The sequence below is a fragment of the Ambystoma mexicanum genome, chromosome 1q (genome assembly GCF_040938575.1).
Source record: "Ambystoma mexicanum isolate Mex_15411 chromosome 1q, UKY_AmexF1_1, whole genome shotgun sequence".
Taxonomy (NCBI): domain Eukaryota; kingdom Metazoa; phylum Chordata; class Amphibia; order Caudata; family Ambystomatidae; genus Ambystoma; species Ambystoma mexicanum.
This window is the reverse complement of record NC_090922.1, coordinates 141,390,394-141,411,007: the sequence shown is the minus strand read 5'-3', so window position 1 is coordinate 141,411,007 and position 20,614 is coordinate 141,390,394. Positions and strand designations below refer to the sequence as shown.

The window sequence follows — 20,614 nt, the reverse complement described above, 5'->3', positions numbered from 1 at the left end:
AGATGGCCTTGGCCAACCGTCTCAGATTCTGTGTCTGAACTTTCTGCCTCACTACAGGAACTGCTAGCGTCTTCCCTATTCCTTTTCTTTTTCCCAGAGCCACCATTCTCCATGCCATTTCAAAAATTGTTCCAACATTGACCCCAAGTCTGGCTAAATACCACCGTTTTTTTCCTTTCTTTTCTTTCCTGCGTTGTCTTCCGCTATGGCTGGCATGCTGCGTACATCCTGGTGCCTATTTATCCTCGCCTGTACTTCCTGTTCTGCTTGGCACTCTTCTTCCTCGTCGTCTCCTTCTGTCCTGATGTCTGCAGTGATTTCCGACATCATCTTCCTGACCGCATTCATGCCTTGAGCCACCTCTGCTTCTTAAGCCCATTAGAGCAGTAACTTCTCCTTTAGGCTGAGCATGTCCGTCATCTTTAAGGCTTTATTTTTTGCTGTTGGGGCCAGTTGCCGACTACTCTCTTGATGACTTTCTGCCTCTCCCTAGGTGCTGCTGCTGTTGCTGGTAATCGTACACTACCAACCTGAGCCGCGAGTGCTGGGGAGCAGTGTAGCACCTTCCTGGGTTACAGCGGGTAGCTGCTGCCCTTTCTTCTACAGCCTCACTGAGCCGTGAGGGCTAGGGAACAGTCCTGCGCTTTCTGGGTTACGGCGCGGGTCATGACAACTGCACGGTTTTCGCCATGCCGGCTGTGTGCCGGTGTCTTGCCCCTTTAAGAGCTTGGGAGCTGAGAGGGCAGGAGAAGTGTCAGACAATTTCCTTGACTGCCGCTGCACCTCCCTGATCAGCTGTGAGGCGGCAGTCGCTGTGCCGGCCATGTGCCAGTGTCCTGCCCTAGTGCAGGTGTCCGGCCCATTTAAGAGCTCTGGAGCTGCGGAGACCGCCTACTTCATTGACTGCCGCCGCGCCTCTCTGATACCGTGTGATGGGCTGCTGCCCGGGTGTTGATTTCCCCTCCTTTGGTGCTCAGAGGGCGCTGTGGGGACAGTGCAAACCTCTGACTTCCTTGTTCGCCGCAGCATTTCAAAGGCTGACAGATGGCCTCAAGAATCAGGGGACTTCAATGACTGGTGTTACCGCCGGCGAGGGATGTATACAACGGGGAGATGTGTGTCCTGTCTCCCCAGCGTGGACCGGGAGAGTGAAAATACACCCGGGCCCACCCGGATGGGAGGCCCGGGCCGTAAGCTGGGAGGTGGGGGGTTTGTGCTAAGTCCGGTGGGGCATTGCCTTTTGGCGCTGCCCCACTTAGCATGCACATGGCGGGGTCGGGCTGCTGGGTCCCTTTACAATGGGAACCCAGACAGCGCGTCTCCAAGACAGGAGGGTGAGGTGAGAGGGGCAGGTGACAACCGGCAGTCGCTGCCCCCTGTCACCTTGCCCTCCATACTTCAAAGGCCCCCCTTCCCATCCTGCGGATGCTGAGCGGGGGCCTTTTGAAGTTCAAAGAAGGGGCCGCCTTGCCCCCAGGCCGAATTTTGCCTTTATCTGGCGGGGGCAAGGTGGCCCTTCTCATGCTTCCTCCCCGTCAGCCACGAACAGCAGCAGGACGGCTGCAGGTCTAAAAAACCATCCCTCCCACCCTACAAATAACCGTAAGGAAAAGCTATAGCGAGGGCCAGGTAGAAAATGGAACACAATCATAGCATTAGGGGAGGCTAAAACGCCTCACTTCAAAAAATAAACATAAAAATTCAACTCCAAGAAGGGCCTTCTTAAAATACCGGGGGGTCTTTTTGTCTATTAGTTAATATTCCAGGAAAATACAGTTATAGAAGACCCAGGCGCTCAGAATCCACCAGAGGACATCAATACAGGTGGGAGCCCTAGGGGTATAACAAAAGTGAAAAGGAGAGAGGAACTTGAGCAGAAACATGTACTAGTAAGCCTCAAGTATCCACCTCCATGCATGCAGAAGGGGGGGTCTCACCACAAGTGGATCAGGAGCAGGGTAAGTTCCTAGTAAGGCTCTGGAACCCACCCTCTCACAATTTTGTTTATGCAAGATAAGCGCACTGGGGTACGCAAGTGGATCGTGGGCGGGGGAAGTTCCCAGCTAAGCCCTTAGAACCCACCCCAGCAGCGAAATAGTACAAGACAAGCACTGAAGGGGTCTCACAACACAAGTTGTTCGGGAGCAAGGAACATTCAAGTAAGGCTCTCCTTTTGAACCCATTCCAGCTGTAAAAACAGGCAGCCTTAAGCACTGAGGGGGTCTCACAACGCAAGTGGATCAGGAGCAGGGTAAAAACCTAGTAAGGCTCTTTGAACCCACCCCGGCTGTAAAAACAAGCAGCTTCAAGCGCTGAGGGGGTTTCATAATGCAAGTGGATCGGGAGCTGGGTAAAAACCCAGTAAGGCTCTTTGAACCCACCCCTGCTGTAAAAACAAGCAGCGCTAAGCGCTGAGGGGGTCTCACAAGGCAAGTGGATCGGGAGCAGGGTAAAAACCTAGTAAGGCTCTTTGAACCCACCCCGGTGGTAAAAACAAGCAGCTTTAAGCGCTGAGGGGGTTTCACAATGCAAGTGGATCAGGAGCTGGGTAAAAACCCAGTAAGGCTCTTTGAACTCACCCCGGCTGTAAAAACAAGCAGCTTTAAGCGCTGAGGGGTCTCACAATGCAAGTGGAGTGGGAGCAGGGAAAAAACCCAGTAAGGCTCGTTGAACCCATCCCGGCACTAAAAACAAGCAGCGCTAAGTGCTGAGGGGGTCTCACAATGAAAGTGGATTGGGAGCAGGGAAAAAACCCACTAAGGCTCTTTGAACCCACCCCGGCTGTAAAACAAGCAGCCTAATGCGCAGAAGGGGTCTCGTAGCACAAGTGGATCTGGAGCAGGGAAGACCCTAGTAAGGCTCCCAGAACCCACCCCCGAGGAAACAACTAGCCCGCAAACGGAGCGTGGGGGCTTCAAAAACTCAAGTGGATCATGTGTGGAGAAAGTGCCAAATTCATCTCCAAAGAGTGGACCAAGAGGCTAAAACGCCTCCATCCGTGGAAAAGTACAAAACACATGACCAAAAAATCAAAATGGCTCCAAGAACACATCCCGCGGAGGATCAAGTGAAAGGCTTCACAACGCGGGGTTTTGTTCTATCAAGAAATACGGATCAAGAGCCATAACTTCAGCGAAAATCACCCTGTGAGCAAGAGAGGGTGCAAGTGCTAAACCTGGTCAGGTTGGACATCAGTAAAAGGCACACAAGCGCACTCCTCCCCAACTCACTTGGAAAGGACAAGAGAAAGCAGGATGAACCTGCTCCAAAGACAAGCAATTATGAACATGTCACAGCTCACACGCTGTGGCCAAACAATTGTCACAAGCTTTCATATGAATGGCGGCGGGGATCAGCCTCGAGCGGGCCCCTAATTGGGATTAGGGCCCCCCGCTCACCTGTTCCCTCTGTCCCCAAAATATAGTATTGTTATCCTTATGTGATGTTATGGCTGGTTTTTCTTTTGCACCATGGCTGGTACTAAAATAAAGCTTGTGGCCAAAGTTTTTTCCACCTCACATCATGGTCGTCAGTCTCCTCATTCCTGCAACTGTCATCCTGTATTGCCTGTCTTGTCACACTTGTCATCCATCCGTGTCACCCGCATACCACTCCCCAGCACAAAAACACTTCCAGGCTTACAGAGAGGGGTTTGATGTCCTGTGAAGCCCAGAGGCTTAATCGCTTCTCCGGCACTGGCCTGGATAAGGAGTGCCAGCATGTCAACAAAGGCGGTGCACCGGGACAGGGTATCCGCTGGCTCCCCAAGCTCCGGTGAAACCAGCTTATTGGTCTGCATCCCCAGATTCGAGCAGAAGAAAGAGACAGGAGCCTGGAAGCTGTCTGCCTTCTGGAGGTGCATCATCGCTGGACTGCAGAGGCACAGTGGAACGCCAGGAGCCTCTCAGACATAATTGCAGGCGGCGCCCAGAAGGAGCACCGGCAACCTGAACACAGGTACAGGCAAGGGGAATCTCAAATGGAATAACGGCACTGCAGGGCTCAAATAAATACAGTAACAAAGAGTGCCCCAGTAGAGTGGGGACCCAAAAATCCAGGATGGTTAAAGACAGAAAAGGAGTGTGACAAAAACCAAGTGACCATGGAAATGAAAGGTAACAATTAATAAATGGTATTGTGAAACACGGGAGAGTAGTGGGTAAAGCAGCAACCCCAGTGGTTCTGAGGCTTAAGATTGTGAATGCTTGAGAGGAACTCAAGTGAGTCTTTATCAGAAATAAGTGAATGTAACAAGCGATTTTTTATGTATAACAAGGCTGTGGGTAAACTACACACAGTGAAGGCCTGCACAGACAACCGGTCCATAATAGTTAGCATAAAGTAACTAGAACAAAACATACAGAAGCCAAGACCAGGGAAGGGGTTGTTCCCCTGGCATAAAAAGACTAAGGAAGAAGATCAATTCCCTAAGAACAGTACACGGCATCACTGGGCCAAATAGGCAGTGAGAGACCAAAAGAGCAGGATAGCAGCCAATGTATTATTTTACTTCATAGTAGTTTGGTAGGATTGTAGTGTGAGGGCTAGAGTAGTTTTGGACACAGGATAGTGGACTTTATTTTGGACATCCTGGCAACGACTGGTCCATTAGTTTGTTTGGTTGAGGCAGGGAAACCCTATAGAGTTGGGGCCAGTGAGGCGTTTTTCCGTCCCTCTTATTATTTCAATAAAAGCACTTGAAGCCAAACACCCTGTGTCCGTCTCCTTACTCTGGTGCCTCACAGTACATTTGTATCATTTGCGCTTATGATAGCTGCTGGAAAAAATCTTAACTGGCAACATTTATCCTGCATGGTAACTCTGGGCTTGTCGCGCCTTGAAACACTTGTGTATAGGCGCGTTATAAATGCCATATCATATCATATCATACAGAATCTCTACAAGCCTTTGGGACGCATCATTCCATAATGTGGGGTGTTTGTTAAAAACAACAGTGTGAGTCTTCAGTGCATCCGGCTTCCAAACTGGTTTATCCATGAATCAGTGCATTTGTTTTTCTCTCGAGGACTTTGGGTCTGGATAGTGAAAGCTTTATGCCCCCCTCAGCAGGAAAGGGGTGTCATTAAGGATTTCTCCATGAATGCCTGCAATGCAAAAAAAGAACAGGGAAGGTGAGCAGGGAATCCTCTCCATGCCTCGTCTGGTCCCATCATACTCTCGACTTGACAGGCACTCTGCTCCCGAGTCCTCTCATCGATTGTCCCCACAGGCAGGCAGTAAGTTTGTCACTGCAGCCAAATGGCCTTCCCCAGCCAGGAGATTCACAGTATAAGTAACCAAGGTTTAAGGTGGCACAGTTTCACAGGCAGGATGTAAATAAAGAGGCACTTTTCTCCTTCATTTTGGCTGGATTTTACGTCTTCAAGAAAGTTTATCAAAGTCAGTTTACAGAGTCTCTGGGAATTATGTTAGTGAGCCATTAATATATGCTTTCTTCACAGGTGTTTCATAGAGTGGCTGTTTTGTGTCTTTATGGTAGAAAGGATAACAAGAATTACTTTTTCAGCAACAGAGAATGGGGCCCTACCTTGTGACCCCAGCTGGTTATGGATGTCAGCAGTTTGGAGCGGACTGGTGGGGAAGTGTTGGGAGACAGATGAATACGTCATCAATAGATTTCATCTGGAGGATCATTCCTATGCAGACGATATGCAAATTTATGGCAGATTAAAATCTGCCCCGGAAGAACAGACCGTGTTTTAGCTTTTGCTAATGCCATAAAAAACGGGATGACTGAAAGCAAGCTTCAGCTTAATCCCAACAAAACAGAGGTGATAGTGTTTGGCCCATAAAATCTTTGTAAGAATTACCATGCCACCTATTCCTGTCCTGCTATCTTTGGTGCAAATACTTCCTTTTCCAGTAAAGTAAAAGATCTTGGTTGCCTTTGGCAAGCATGGTTGGATTGTAATGCACAGGTCTCAGAGACAGTGAAAGCCGTATTTGATGAACTTGGGCAATTTAAACCCATTATACTGCTCATCCCAGAAATGGATTGGGCGGTGGTTGTGGGGACCGTGATTAATTCCAGGGTCGACTACTGTGCCACCCTTCTTTTGGGTGCCCGAGAAAGCCAATTTCATCGTCTGCAGGTAGCCCAGTACGCTGCCGTCCAATTGATTTATAACCTTCCAAAACGTGCTCCCATCTCCACATATCAGAGGAAATTGCACTGGCTGCCTGTCAGAAAAATGATTGAGTTTATTACACTTTGTTTGATTTACAAATGTATTGAACGAATGGCACCAAGATATTTGATATAAAAAAAATCAGCTTTTATCAGCCTTCCCGAGCATTGCATTAATTCGGCCAAATCCTGTTGGCCGTTCGTTCCCCTTTCTTGTCATGCTACCCGGCTGGATCATTGTTTCTCCATTAAAGGTCCTCGCCTCTGGAACTCACTCCCAGGTGATTTGCTGAATGCCCCTGCTATTGCTGCATTCTGCTAAAAGCTGAAAAGGTTCTTGTTAGTTTGATTTAGGAATTCAGTGATTATACCTAAACTGAGCAAGCACAATAACATCTGTGCCTAGATGCAGGATTCCTACTTGATTGCGGAAGGATTTGCGCGTTACAAATGTTAAATCAATCAAATCAATCAATGATATGATATGGCATTTATAACACGCCTATACACAATTGTTTCAAGGTGCGAAATTGCTACTGCCCCTCCCCCGGCCCAATATCATATAGGTGAAAAACATTACTCACTAAGGCAACTGTCCCGCCGATTTCCCAGGCAGGTACAAAAGGAGATGGACACGATCTAAGCTAAAGATGGCAAGAATAAACAAACTGACAATGAAACAATACATGGGCATGCATTAGACACAAAGCAAATTTGCAGTCAACATGAAGAATGCAAACACTAGGTAAAATGCATTTATACACAAAGAATATTAATCTGGCACCCATAAGACATGAAGAATACTAACATAAGAAATGTATGAGCTGAATGCAACATAAATGACATGTGACTATAGCTCACTAACATAAAGAGTAATTGGCAGCCATCTTTTCCAAAATGTAAGCTGTTACAGACTTCTAAGTAAATGAAAGGCCTCAAGACTTGATGAAAACAAACTGCTGAAATAACACAATATAAATCTGTGCAGAGCTCAGACAGGAATGGACAACCACAGCCAAGGCTACCGCAAATTAAGGGCAGGTCAGAATGTTGCAGTGAAAGCACGAGATAGCAATTCCCAGGATGAAAGAAGGATATTCCCCAGTTAAAGTTTTATAAGAGAACAGCCACTCTTTGTGAGCCAAGTGCAAGTGAACCATAAATCTAAGAAGACCACACAATGAACTCAAGGATGTCCCCAATGATAAACGGAACCATAACGCTTGCACTAATGTTAGCTAACATCCCAATAAATGGAGGGTGAAATAATTCCAAACATGGGGCCTCATTACAACCATAGCGGTCCGTTAACTATGGTACCGGTAAGCATGCCGGTACCTTAGTTCCCGGACCACCATACTATGTGCTCTGCTCGCGGGTGCCGTTTGACCCGCCAGGTTTTTCCTGGCGGGTGTAACGGCACCCGCAAGCAGAGCACGTCAGATGCACCAGCACAACTCTGAATGTGCCAGTGCATCCGACGTCCCCATCCCCATTCAGCCCTATGGGGCAGAATGGGGATCGGGACACCCTTCATTGCGGCACCCGAAAATGGGCAATTACCGGGTCCGCCGAGCTCGGCATGACCCGGTTCTTGCCCATTCGAGGGTCCCGGAAGAAATGCAACTCCAGCCGCAGCCGTGCCCTTCAGAAGGGCACGGCTTCCGCCAGAGTTGTAATGAGGCCCATGGTCTCATCACACATGAGACATAATTGAAGAACACGTTCTATTCATTAGCAACGAACACAGATAGGACACCTGCCACACTCATCATGCATATTCCCAGACATGAGGCGTTGCAAAAGGTTAAATACAAAGAAATCACCCTAGCTCATGGCCTAGGAATGAGGGATAATATTTTCTTTAATTGAAGGGAAAGCAGTCCATGGATCTCTTTCATCCTAGGCTTGTCGGGCCCATGTCTTGGCAACCTGTTAGTTGCCCAGGGTTGGTCAGTAGAAAGCCAACCAATCAAAACACCCAATGTTAGGCCACCCATTACATATTATGCCAGCTAATAGTTTATTGTAGAGATGTCTTTTTACTGTTATCAATATATAGGTGGTCTCAAGAGGAGTGATCAGACAAGCGTTACTCTATCAGAACATTAACCCCTATAGTATTTATATGTAGTCACTATTATTATCCAATCTCCGTTCCACTTAGGACGTCATTGATGGCACGTTTGTACTATTAAAGCAACTGTTTTAGCAATGTACGCTGAGAGCAATTACCTTTTATGCTTGTAGGCTGTCCCTGCTTTAGTTGGATGTGTTGCCTTGCACTTTTGTCTTTCCGTCATTGAGTCTGTTTTGATCTGGCTCCAGAACCCATGTAATTTTGGTACTTTCTAGCACAAATAAGCAACAGAGCATGTCAAATTATCCTTTTATTCCATTAGGTTTCATTGTTAGCTGAATACTTTAAGTCCCAATAGCTACAATAAAAACATTTCCACAAACTAGACACTTGTTGATACCAGCAATTTTAAAAGTCACGTTTTTTGTATAAAAGTGGAAAACCCACATACTAAATGAATCACTAAATACTGCAATAACGCCAACAGGTTGAACTTTGTTTGGCTGAAGACTGTATGCTGCTGTTTCACTTACTGCTGTTCAAGAAACAAATTTCAGTTTGAAACGATTGCTATTTTATGGCAAAGTAAATAAAAACAAACCATATAATATAAAACCGATGTTTTAAAAACATATCTGGGGGACCCCCCCCCCATTGCCATTGTAAGCACATAGTTCACAGCAACCTGTCATATACCTCTGTATATCACATGGCTCGGCTCTAGTTCGCACTCCACCTCAAGAGCAGTGCCAATTTTCCCATAATTCTCAGAGATAAATGTAAAGAAAGCCATGTGATAAAATGTTCACTGCGATTTGCCAAAAATCCATTCTTTCCTGCTCATTGCATTTCGCAACTAGAGTTAATTCTCACCCATCAACTAGTTCCCTTTGTTCCTTCGGCATGATAATCCCTTGGAAAAAGGAGCATCTTGTGTTCCCTGCAGGACTCGATCGTGCAGTAAAAATCAAGCACAACGCATTCTACTTAATATGCCTTTGCTATTTTCCATTATGGGGAATGTCGTGTGCAAAGCACAAACTGCCACCTATGCTGGCCGTGTAGCAACATTTTAAACATCTGTAAAAATGAATCCTGCAACAACCAAGATAAGCTTTAAAAATAGTATTGTCAAAAGTAATAAATAAATAAACACCTCTACATAAAAAAAAATTTAAACTGCCAAACGGCTGAGCCAAAATAAAAGAGCTATTTGTTTCCAGTCTTCGTGCTTCAAGGCTAGCAGATAGTCCACTGCATTTAGTGCTTTTTAATAATGTGTGTCTAGGAAGGCACACACATAACCGTTCTTTATGCCCTACTAAACCGTGCAACATAGAAAATGCAGGGCATATAAATGAACACGACACTCTTTCTAAGCAGTTATAAAATAGATACTCTTAAAACGTGATTGTAAAAAAAGCACAGGTAGCGCTGTGTAGTGAGGTGCAGGAATGATACATTAATGATTTTAATGTATAGTATAAGGTTTTCCTCTGGGGGCTCCAAAGCAGCGTTTGCTCGTGTGCGGCCTGGTATGGGTCGCCACCGATTTACACGAAATAAACGTGAATGACGGCGCAATAACGAATGGCTGGCGGAATTCCACTGCCTGGTCCCCTGCGTACGATAGATGATGGGAGAGTGAGCACTCCCAAGTCTTAAAAGTCCAGTCAGCAAATCAGAATTCCACTGACGGCGCGGATGTCTGGCCTTTGTCCGCTAATTCGCCTTTTCTAGTCCCACGTGCCGGATTACACTAAAAGTACCACCGTGTGAGACAGGATTAACGCAGTAATACACAGGAGGGGAACCAACACACCTGCAGCCTTTATGTTTTTAGTGCATGAGAATGTTAAGCAGTCAAATTCGCTTTGTAACGCCTTCATTTTTTCATACTCACTGGCTCAGAAGCAAACATTTGTGACACAGGTGCACTAGGCAAATATATTTTTGGCAGTAGTTATCACGGGTTGCAAGCAGAGCAAAACATTTCAGTGTCTATATTCATTTCATATTCTGCCATAGCACTTTTAAAATCATGTGATTTAGCCCGGCTAATTTCTATGATTTTGAGGCGTTCCTATGTTTGAGCATTGCCTACATTTGTACCACACTAATAGTGGAGAAGGGGGACCATACACGATTTTGCAGTGGGAGAATAGCGACTTGCTATTCTTTTAAGTTTGAAATGAAATTATTTTTACAGAGTAAAGAGGTTATATATCCTAATCCCAGTGTTGGCCGAAGGTTGTTTTAACTCGAGAAAAAAAAGTTTTTTTTTTTAATCCAGTTGTTTTTGCATCTAGTAAATCATGCAGATTAAAATATGGATGTGTGCCTTAAAGTCTCTTTTCAAATCAGGCAGTTACAATATTATTTTGTTTAAATGCCTTGGTTGCATTCTGGATCCATTCATCTGACATTTGCCTTGGTTGCATTTTGGGATACTGTCAACTGACTGAGCAGCCTTGCAGCACAGCGACCTCCCTCTTGAAACTGGGCGGCCTTCTCACTCCTACCTCCTCCTCTCTAGATCTGTTTATTACCACAATTGCATGTCTGTTTACCTGACGTGGTCCTTCATTCCATGAGGTGGGGCTTTTCCAGGCTGCAATCACCCACACCTGCTTATTACTAATTGCATTCCTGTTTTTTTTCCTTAATGCAGTTTACCTACTCGTCCCTGCACTTTTAGACTTGTTTTGCTTGCAAATGCACCTCTTCCCTCTTCCCCTCCTGCAGTTCCCTTCCACTCCACCCCCCTTTTTGCATGTTTCAGCACATTCCAAATCGTCTCAAGACCTAGTAAGAGCGTTTTGTTTGTTCTCTCCCTCTTTCGTCTTCCTGCACTTCCCCTCCTACCACTCTGCCCTGCTCTGCACTTGCACGTTCCGAATGTTTCAAGACCTTTTTAGGCGTTTTTGTTATTGTTTTATACTTTACTCCCCCTGCCCCCGTCTTGATGCGCCTTGAAACACAATTTTTCTGTATAGTGCCATTAAAAATAACAAATAAATAAAGACCTAGCTTGAGAGCAGCATAGTGCTGTACAGAGTGTGGGCAGCCTACATCTAGGCTGGCATCTTAACAGTAGCACAATACTGTGAGTTGGGGTCTGTGTCAGTATGGACATCCATTTGAATGAGTCTTTGAGCAGGTGTTGTTGAAAAAAGCCATGTTTTGAGAGATTTGCGAAATTGTGGAGAATTGTGGCGGCATTCTGAGCAGACACCGGAATAGAGTTCCAGAGATGGGGACATGACAAGAGAAGGATTGTTTGTGGGTCCTCTCTTGCGGGCGAGTTGTGATTCAAACTGGTTGGTCTATTTGTTATGTGCCACCAGATGTGGAGCTTAGCCGTATAGTGCGCGACTCGTGACTGCTTTGTAGATGATAAATGCAGTCTCGAACAGTATCCTGGCCTACATAGGAAGCCAATGTAGTTTGCGTAGGAGGGTCTGTTTCGCTCAAAATTAGATGCACCCGTAATACGACGTGCTGCAACGTGGTGGACTGCTTTTAGGGGAGCCAAGTGAGCAGCAGGAAGCCCCGTCAGGAGGGCATTTCCCTCCCATCTAGGTGCGAGAGAACAAGGGCTTGCACTGGAGTCTGGCTCTCCTGCGGTGGGATGAAGGGTTTGGATTTACAAAGGTTAGAGATTCAGAGACAGGTTGTTTGGGCCTTCATGGCTATGTTTTTCTGGAAGGACAGGCTATGGTCAATCGGGAACCTCTAGTTTTACAGATCATAAAGTCGTGGATTCAATCCTTCGAGGCCATCAAGTTGTTTAGCGAACGGACCGCCTTCCTGTGGCACTGCTCAGCAGGATCCACTGATCTGTAAATATCCATAGACATGTGGGGAGAAGAGGAGGAGGAGAGATGTAACCTCCTACCATGTCCACTGACTACTTCTTTTGATGGAAGTATTTGCCTGTTTTAGGGAGTAAAAGTGGCTGTTACCCCTCTTTTTTGAAGGGCTTTCCTGACCTTGGGCTAAGAAGCTTTAAAACGCCATGGCTGTTTTCATTGCAAAGGAAAGTGTTGAACTGCAAATGGAGACTTAGCATCAGGCAAAACATTAAACAAGAAAATGGCAGCTTCATTTTTTATTTTTTTTGCATGGTCCTGCTGCTCTTGCGGACTTGCCACCAAGAGGAAGTCAAGAGACTTTCCATCTTGGAGGCCCCTAATGCAAGCTCTAACCGGGTCTGCGTGTTTGAGCTTTAGTGATTGAGAATGTTAACAGAACAGCTTCTTAACTAAAGTACTGTCTTTCTTGGTGCATCACGTTAGCTCTTCTGAATCCTATGCCTGCTGCCTCAGCATCACTGACTGGTAGAATTTTCTTAAATTGTGTCACGCATGACATGGGTCTATCTGTTTAGCCAAAAGACTAGCTAAGCAGGTGTCCCTACTACCCCGGATGTGGGGAACATCATCTTGCGTACTCAGAAAAAGATCCAGAGGAATTATTCATGAAATAGCATTCCTTTAATTATTCAATATAGAAAATACAGAAGACCTACATAAGAAACAGACAGCAGCAATCAATGGAGCTGACAGTTATAAAAACAGCCCCAAAACATCAACAGGACAAACATCACAAAAATCCATAATTGACACAATCCGCATCCACACACCATTCATCAACCGACAACCAACCAGAAAAACTGCTAGAAAACAATATTGGAAAGCAAGAAAACAACAAGCGTTAGATGACCAAGAAGAAAGCAGATGGCTTCAACTTCTCATATTTACATCTTCCGGCCAATACAGCAATCTCCAAAACCACCAACCGGTTTCGACGTATGTTTGTGATTTAAAGCATCTTCGTCAGGGAAAAACAACTGGAAATTAGTTGAATACAATACATCAGTGATGGAGTGAATCATAACCATTCAAGGAAAAGATGGGCGAGTCAGCGCTGAGACATCTCTAGAACACAGTAGAATCAATAACCCCATGCCATGCTTGACACAATTTAAGAACATTCGCTCTTTTTAGCCAAAAGGGCATTTAATAACTTGAAACAAATGTGTATTCTTAAATTCTGCCTCACTGATAAGGTAGACACAAATTGCCAACGGTTCTCCTATGGCACGATATTGATTCTGTAGGGAGCACTCTTGCCTCCTAAGAGGTATCATAGCACTTGAAAGAGGATGTATCGATTGCTTAGGTTTGACACAAAAAAGGTAGATGAAGCAAAATTGAACAATTATAAAAGAAGTTAGTATGAGACACCATATTGAAGAAAAAAGGCAGAATCCAACACAGTACAGCAGGATTCATGATCACCAGTTTGGGCTTCCCATTGTGATGGGCTCATGATTGTCAACAGTCAGATCCTACTCAACTGGCCAGCAGAAGAGTAAGGCTCTCAGAGGAGGAGCGAGCAAGTCATGTCACATACCCCAAAACGGACTACAACTTCCTACCTGGTGTATAAGCAAAGTATGTAAAATAAAGTGTGGGAGTAGGGAGACAAACTATCAAGATTAGAGGGAGGTGGGGGGGCACTCAAAAGATCCCATGGTTGCGCCACTATCGAAAGAAACCTTCTTCAAAACCCAAAGGTAGTGGGTGAAACGCAGTAGGGGACACAAGGGTAGTCAACACGAGTAAAGGTCACAGAAACCTACTACTACCAGTCCACTTAAGGCCACAGGGATAATTTATGAGGGATGCCTTCGGACACAGTGGACTGCTTGGAGATGGCCAAAAGAACATCAGGAGTGCGGAAATGGGGTGCACCTGCTCGATCAGATATCCTCAGTGATCAGTCTCTAGGTTTCAATGGATAACTATTTGATTCAATGCCCCAAAACTGATACCAAACACCTTCTCCGACCCCACCAACCTTGCTGCCATGTCACCCGTCAGTCTTCCACTTGGGTTAGGGTTCTCTCTCATAGCACAGGGTTAGGGTTCTCTCTCATACCATACGAAGATGGATGGATTACATAAGGATATCGGCAGGTAGCCGTCAGCATTATCCCATGCTTTGCAGTCATGCTCTTTATGTTATATGGGGCAAGACACCAACTCTGCTCCAACTTTCCCTCTCTGGTATTCCTTCATCAAAACAGCTCCATCAAGGTTCAGCTAACCGACAGAGTGGTGCCTTCAACCCTACAGATGTGGGGTGTTTCAGCCCCTTTTACTTCACCTTTACTTACTCAATAAAAAGGTTATCACTCGTTTACTGCAAGTGCAAAAATACTGAATGCCAAAATGCCTCCGTTTTTTTGCAGAAATTCGGCGCAGTTATATGTCGGAGGTAGGTAAAGGTAATCAATTAGGTAAGGAGAGTATGGGGGGGGAGGCTGCGGGGGCAGGGGCTAGGAGAGGAGGCCGGGGGGAGTCTCGCCCTGCTAATAACTTCGCCAATCCAAAATAAATAAATAAAATATCGGTATTTTGGCATTCTGTATTTCTTTGTCGCAGTGATCACACAGATCCCAAAAAATGACAAGGAGTACAAATACTATCAACAAAATACATGAAACTGACTCATAAGCTTGTCCCCCTGCTTTGGGCCACACAGCTCCATGGGTATGTTTGGACCAGTAGTACACATAATGCCACAGGAAGAAAAACGAACATTTATTATTGCCTGATCTGAAGAGGTCATTACGCAAGTTTAATATCCTTCGGCATGCAAAGTGTAGCCTTGCATATAGATACACACATCATGGAATGCAAGAAGTGAATGCTCCTCTGGTCAAGGGGAGGATTCAGGTTTGTTCTTAGAGGACAAACAATGTAAATGGCCTACAGTTGTGAAGGCGTTTCTTACTTTCCACCCCAGTTTCTGAAGACTTGCCCAATGAAGCAAGTACCTGGGCACTTGTTGGCATTCACCGACAACAGTGTCAGTACTGTGAGAAACCAAAGGGTGTCTCACTTGCTGGTCCCCGGGGGATCTCTCTCTCAGGTGGCCAGGGCACGGCTATCACCTTTGGACCCAGACCCCGGGGTGGACCAGTGTGGTGAGGGAACCGATCGTGAGATGCAGTATTCCCCCCTATCCCGCGCCCATACCCCATCCTATTTTATAGGATTCTCCAAAATTCGAATTCTCCCACCCCGTTTCTGCAAAAACACTGCGCCGAGGAAGGGGATGACTGAGAATAAAGAGGCTAACACTTACATATCTCATTGACATGTCCCGTTAATCAAGTCAGGCAAAGTCAGGCACTTGACTTTAATCACATACATCTGATACCATGAGCTCCCCCCACACGGATAAAAGGCGAAACAGAAACACACTCTGAGCAATGTGAGACACAAGAAGGAGCAGATCTTCTGGAGCGAAGGCAAATCCACTGGAGCAGGACGACCGATCAAGGGACCAGAGCAAAGGGTAGGGAAACCCCGAATATCCCTACAAGAGGTTGTTGCCTCTGGGGAACTGAAGAATACACAGAGAAAGCCAAATCCCAGACAAGAATCCGCCTGCATTGTGTGTCAAGGAAGCCACCGAACCTCCCGGGTGAACGACAGAGTTGGGGAGGCGAGGCCTAGCCTGTGGTATCAACCTTGACTTGTGAATCAAAGCCTCAGAGACAAAGGAATACACACACGTGGCGAGTTCGTGAAAGACATGAAAGGGCGATTTGTGTCAAGGAAAGATTGAAGCTGCAACAGTATCTCACGAATAAAGGTGGCGCGCATGCTGATGAGACGCGAAAGAAAGCAAACCAGTAGTAAAATTTAAAGTTACCGATAACTGTGAAGCCAGTGATACAGAGTACTGGAGTGGTCCAGCGAAAGGAAGTAGCCCACTTGAAAGCCTCCACAAAATGTTTGATGTCTTGTTATAAAGCGGCAAGTGAACGAACTATGAAATGTGCAATGGTCAAGATTAATCCCGTCAAATGGGGAAGCTAAAAGGTGATTGCTTTAAGAGAAAGATCTCTTTGACTTTTGCTGATTGTTTTATGGAACTACCAAGAACAAGACACACTGGGGCAAATAACATAAGGGAGAGCTGAAGTGAAAGTCGAAGTGGTCCTGCGGAGGTCTACGGAAAAAGCCTTGCCCACTCGAAAGTCTGACATCAGTGAAAGGTCCGAGTCCGACTGAGGTAGACAGGGAAAACTAAATAAGTAAGGGGAAGGCAACCCCTAACGAATGAGAATGAAGCTTGGAGAAGGGAACACCTGCAAGTGCTGTGATTGCGATGCCCGTGCCCGACAGAGGGAGACCTACGTGAACTTTTGTTGAACTGTGAAAGAACTTATGGAACATTGGAATAAGTGTGAACGTGGAAGGCCATGAAGGCCTCGACCCTAAGCCAGAGTGTGTCATCCTGTTTACAGGGGCTGCCTTACTCTGTGCTGTTCAAGGTGGGGAGCAGAGCCGACTCAGCCACCTTGATCGTTTATGTCATAACACTGACTTTCCTTTGCATACACATTCCCCTTTACACACTTTTTGTATAAGAGATAGGGCAGGCATTAGGTTTTGTTCGTATAGGTCATTTTGATTTGACATAGACTGACTAGGACTGTGTTTTCTTTATTATTTGATGGTAGATACTACTCCCATCATAGCTATAGGGAGGTTTTCCAAACCACAAGAATTTAATAAAGGTTTTGAAACTTGTAGCTCTTGTATCAGTGTCATACTTGTGATACTATGTCTCCCTTACAGCACCTGAACATGTGATGGTAAATGTTTACCAGAACGAAATTGACATAAAAAAGTAAGAACTCCATTTATCCGAAAAACTCTTCTCAGAGTAAAAAATAAGCCGGGCAAAGCCAATAATTTTGGACTTTGCAGCTGCTAACTGCATTTACATTATCAACGCAAGAACAATTTAGAGCATGGGCAGGCAGGCGTTGCAGTAAGGCAGGTGTGAGCTGGGTGGATTGGTAGTCCGCCATGGGCTACGGTGGGTATGCAGGCGTGGGGTATGGTAGGGGGTAGATGGGTCAGCATCTAAACACTGAAGAAACTTGAGGCGACATGCTGCCGCATTAAAAAGCAACTCAAATAGGTTCCCTACACATTTCTTGTAATACTTTGAATCTACCTTTTAATCTCCAGTTAACTGATGATCTTGGCTAGATTGTTGTGATGTTGTGGTAAATGACGACACACGTATAGGTTCATTAATTGCATACACTGCTGGGCAAATGTGCATGGGACTGTGGAAACCAGTGATACATGCCATGTGGTCCAGTATCTTGTGCTGCACTGCCAGAATTATCTCCCTATACTGTCCTAGTGACAGTTAGAAGTCCAGAGACGGGCCCCAAAATGGCACAGTAAAATTGTGCTGATGCAGGCTGTGCCCAAATATTTGCCTGTATTCCCACTGTAAAACACCTTCATGATTGGGCCCAAAATGTATATGGCAGCATGCAACTGTAAAGTCCACGTTCATATATGCAAGTCTTGTCACTGGAAAAACTCATGATGGTGCCGACACTATACATGCCAGCAGGTCAGCATACCACTAAAAACAAAAGACGAAAAATGCATGGAACCAGTGCACGGGTCCACCTTGACACCAAAAGTAACAAGCACACACATATACTCAAAGTCTTGCATTCACGCATTAAAAAAAAACCTTACAAGAAAAACACTGCTCTTCAAGCGTGCATGGAGCATCAATCTGGATGCCGTTCTTTATCTAGTGCTGTGGAGGATTAATTTAAACGTGTGGGGCTGTATTTGCAGTACACAGATGGGACAGGGACAACAACGATCTGGGATAGCACATTAGAGCACCGTGTATTGCCAATTTTCCAGAATCGCATTAATCATTTCTTTTCGTCAATGTGAAGGCATCAGGAAGCAAGACACAGACAATAGATTCGAAGTTCACAACAAAATAGTTTAACTCAAATGTCAGGATGGTAGGAGGCCTAACTTGCCCTATACCAAGGTGGGAGTTCCCTACCTGGCAAAACTAAAGAACGTCTCAGTCAAAAACTTCAACTTAAAGGTCTGTGTGTCCAGAACCTATTCTTGACCGCACAGCCAAAGCTAAACAATGTGTAGGGTTGTCAATTATAAAAAAAATAGTGATCAACACAAAGTTCTGAGCTTCTTCTAGCTCTTCGCTGCCTTCATCAGCTCCCCTTCCCCAAGTTTAAGAAAGTTCCACAAAAGTCTTAAGATTACTTTGAAGTTCAAACAGTTCCACAAAATTCTCAGGGGTTCCCTTCCCCAAGTTCAAAGCAACCCAGTTCAAACAAAAAGGGGTCTTGAGGCTCTGTCCTCAAGACGGCACTTGCAGTTCATCAAGTGGGTTCCCTTCCCCAAGACTTCAACGTAGCAACCAATGTTTGTTTCAGTCTTTCAAAGTTTAACTTAGCTCTTGGTCAACCTGACCCTCGTTCTGGTTAGCGTCAACAGCTCACTTACAGTAGTGCGTTCCTTCTTGGTTTGTTTCACAGTGTCTTTGGCTTTCACAATGCAGGGCTCACTGGTCTAGGTGCAGCTGTCAGAACACACGGTTCACACATCACAGGTCGCGCAACGAAGACCCTCTACGCTTCTCAGCCCACACAGGTTCCTCTGCATTTGCCCCAGTATACAGATTCCTATGCAATTAGTTCCTCTTTGTTGGCCTCTTGACTTGATGTGCAGTTTTGTAATATTATGGCTTCTCCTAGTTAGCCTTGTGGCTTTGCCATAACGTATTACACACCTCTTGACAGTCTGTGGCCTTGCTCATGCCCCAACTTTAGTTGTACTCTTTCACATTTGCCCTTTTCCTCATAGGTTGCTTTTATGTGGGCACTTTCCCTTTTGACTTTCATTGGCTATTTGCTTTGCCTGTAAAGTTGTATTTCAGCTCAGTAATTCAACATCTTTAATTTCAGGTTTTCAGTAAGCTCAGTATTCAATATGCATAGTTTAGCATTATTTTTACTTTTCATTTAGTTTGGTATTCAATATGCATATTTTAGCGATGTTTAAAACGTTCATTCCGGTGGGTATTAAATATGTATAATTCATCTTGGTTTGAAGCTTTCATTCATACATCGCTTTGTTATTCATCCGCAGCCTGCAAGGAGTGCCCTGGCTTCGGAGTAGCCTTCCCCGAAAAGACACCGGTCTTCGGCATCCTGTTCTGGCGGCTACTGCCGATTCCTCTCGCTGCTCAGGCTGGTGCTCCAACCTCTTGCAGCCCCGCTCGCCTGCCAGTTGGACTCCTGCATACACCAACAACGTTGTTGCTTCTGTGTGGACGTGGACGGCGTCCTCTTTCTCTCTGGGTGCTCGATCTCGTCACAGAGGCTCCCATACCTCATGGATGTCGGCTGGCATCCTGGCTCCTCCTCTGGTCCCACCACAGCTGCCTCTGCATAGAAAGGGTCCACTGGTCTCTCCTACACAGGCCTCCCTATTGATCCCTGTTCTGTTCCACTTCTCTCTCTTTATACACCTGCAACCACTTGACAGGTTGCAGGTGTTGATTCCCAATTGTGTTTGCCCGACTGTGATTAAGGGGACATGCCTGACCTTGCAAGTAGTCTGCAGGCATCTTCCTCATCCCAGTACCAAAATGGTGAAATTAGGTCTTAGTGTTCATTACTTAGTCGCCTCTTCCTCGTCTCAGTACTATCAAAGATACAATGTGGGAAAATGAGAGGAGAGGTTATAAAATAGCTCATAAAAGGCTGAGGGAGAGTTAGGTTGGTCTTCAATGGGGAAAGAGGATACCATGTCTCGCCTGAGGGTACCTCACTCCCAATCCTCAAGGACCCTCCGCCCAGGTGATCCTTCCTCGCTTCTCCACCCCCAGGGTCAGGATCCAAAAGCACTAACCTTTCCCTGGCCACCTGAACAGAGGATCCAGGGGCGGTAGGAGTGAGGATACCCTCTGGTTTCTTACATCAAGCACTAAAGGTTGGGAATAGAACTGGCAGGGTCATATTCCAAAGGCACTGATTCAACCACCAAGTCACCATTGGTTCTTGTTTTGTGCAAAACTGTGTACAGTTCCCATCCACACTCCCACGGTGTTCTTTCACAGAGCTCTTGGAGGATGCTCTTTAAAAGCACCCTCATTGGGTCCCTGCTAAGGCTTTGGGGGGTGGGGATGATGGTCCTGTACGATTCACAATTAAATGGCTACTCGCAATGCCTCCTAAATCACATCTCACTGCTCATCAATATCAATAGTTATTTTTTAGTACTCCACTAGGACCCCATTATTATTATTTGATGGTCGTAGCTTGCTCCCATCTGTAGATTTATGATTAGATATGCATTTATCACACCCGTGTTAAAGTTCAATAAACACCCTTGAGCTATGGTCACTTGTGTCTGTCTTACTATTGATACCATGCCTTCCTTACAGTACTCATGCCTACGATACCCCACTCCGTTGAAGAGCTCACCCACACCCCTTGC

General features: G+C 45.7%; 1 protein-coding gene and 1 long non-coding RNA gene across 4 annotated transcripts in view; one reads left to right on the top strand and one right to left on the bottom strand.

Moving 5' to 3' along the window:
- The window catches only part of LOC138525955 (uncharacterized), a 242,584-nt gene extending 222,068 nt beyond the window's left edge, over positions 1-20,516 (top strand). The window contains exon 5 of the long non-coding RNA XR_011283458.1: positions 19,262-20,516. This is a non-coding gene — a long non-coding RNA (uncharacterized lncRNA). The remainder of the gene's footprint in view (positions 1-19,261) is intronic.
- KLHL36 (kelch like family member 36) overlaps positions 1-20,614 on the bottom strand; it is a 247,898-nt gene that overhangs the window by 192,778 nt on the left and 34,506 nt on the right. Inside the window, exon 2 of one of the 3 annotated variants that reach the window (XM_069636246.1) lies at positions 8,384-8,499. The exons of the other annotated variants lie outside the window; for them this stretch is intronic. The gene's annotated coding sequence lies outside the window, so the exon portion shown is untranslated. The remainder of the gene's footprint in view (positions 1-8,383; positions 8,500-20,614) is intronic. 3 annotated transcript variants of the gene reach the window in all.